This window comes from Schistocerca nitens, chromosome 4 (assembly GCF_023898315.1).
Source record: "Schistocerca nitens isolate TAMUIC-IGC-003100 chromosome 4, iqSchNite1.1, whole genome shotgun sequence".
Lineage (NCBI taxonomy): Eukaryota > Metazoa > Arthropoda > Insecta > Orthoptera > Acrididae > Schistocerca > Schistocerca nitens.
In genome coordinates, this window is record NC_064617.1 from 886,801,940 (window position 1) to 886,803,345 (window position 1,406).

The window sequence follows — 1,406 nt, forward strand, 5'->3', positions numbered from 1 at the left end:
TACGGTTGTGTAGGCGACTGTTGCCGTTAAACGAGTGTGCACACGCTCAGTAGGTACAGACCTCTAATTATACTGCGGAGGCAAGTAGCTGGGTGGACGGTGGTCTTACGTGAGCGAAGCAGACTTGGCGAAGTTTAACTGGAGGCAATAAGTTCTATTTATTTGCTGTGGAAACTTTTCCTTTAGTGATCTTGAACTGTTAAAAAACTCAGCTTCGCCCGAACAGGCCGTGTTGACCCAACGGCACCGACCGGCCACCGTGTCATCCTGAACGCACAGGGTCCGCACTGCTCGCCTCCCTCGGGCACGGGTTTGTGTGTTGTTCTTAGCATAGTTTAAGTAGTGTGTAAGTCTAGGGACCGATGACCTTAGCAGTTTTGTCCGTTAGGAATTCACACACATTAGAACATTTAGAACAGGCGTCACTGGATGCGGATATGGAGGGGCATGTGGTCAACACCACCCTCTCCCGGCCGTATGTCAGTTTCCGAGACCAGAGCCGCTACTTCTCAATCAAGTAGCTCCTCAGTTTGCCTCGCAAGGGCTGAGTACACCCCGCTTGACAACAGCGCTGAGCAGACCGGATGATAACGCATCCAAGTGCTACCCCAGCCCGACAACGCTTAACTTCGGTGATCTGACGGGAACCGGTGTTACCATTGCGGCAAGGCCGTTGGCTCCTTGAACTGTTACTCTGCTTTGTTTTGGTGGAGATGATAAGCGGGGCCATCAGAAACAAGCTGGAGACCGTCTATGAACAATAAGTTTCCTTTAATATAAGTCTATGGTCACAAACTTTTTGTTAACAGATTGCCGGTTTCAGTCGATAATGACCATCATCAGACCTGTTTTATAAAAACAAAGACCTAATGTACTGCAGCCATAGTGGCATCGACAAAAGTTAAATGCAAAATCAGCACCAGCACCGTCAAATATACAGGGTGAGTCACCTAACATTACCGCTGGATATATTTCGTAAACCACATCAAATACCGACGAATCGATTCCACAGACGGAGCGTGAGGAAAGGGGCTAGTGTAATTGGTTAATACAAACCATACAAAAATGCACGGAAGTATGTTTTTTAACACAAACCTACGTTTTTTTAAATGGAACCCAGTTAGTTTTGTTAGCACATCTGAACATATAAACAAATACGTAATCAGTGCCATTTGTTGCAATGTAAAATGTTAATTACATCCGGAGATATTGTAACCTAAAGTTGACGCTTGAGTACCACTCCTCCGCTGTTCGATCGTGTGTATCGGAGAGCACCGAATTACGTAGGGATCCAAAGGTAACGGTGATGGACCTTAGGTACAGAAGAGACTGGAACAGCACATTACGTCCACATGCTAACACCTTTTTATTGGTCTTTTCACTGACGCACATGTACATTACCATGA

At 46.1% G+C, this 1,406-nt stretch overlaps 1 pseudogene; it reads right to left on the reverse strand.

Annotated features, from left to right (window-relative positions):
* Positions 1-560: 560 nt before the first annotated feature.
* LOC126254833 (5S ribosomal RNA) lies at positions 561-678 on the reverse strand (annotated as a pseudogene).
* Positions 679-1,406: the final 728 nt, after the last annotated feature.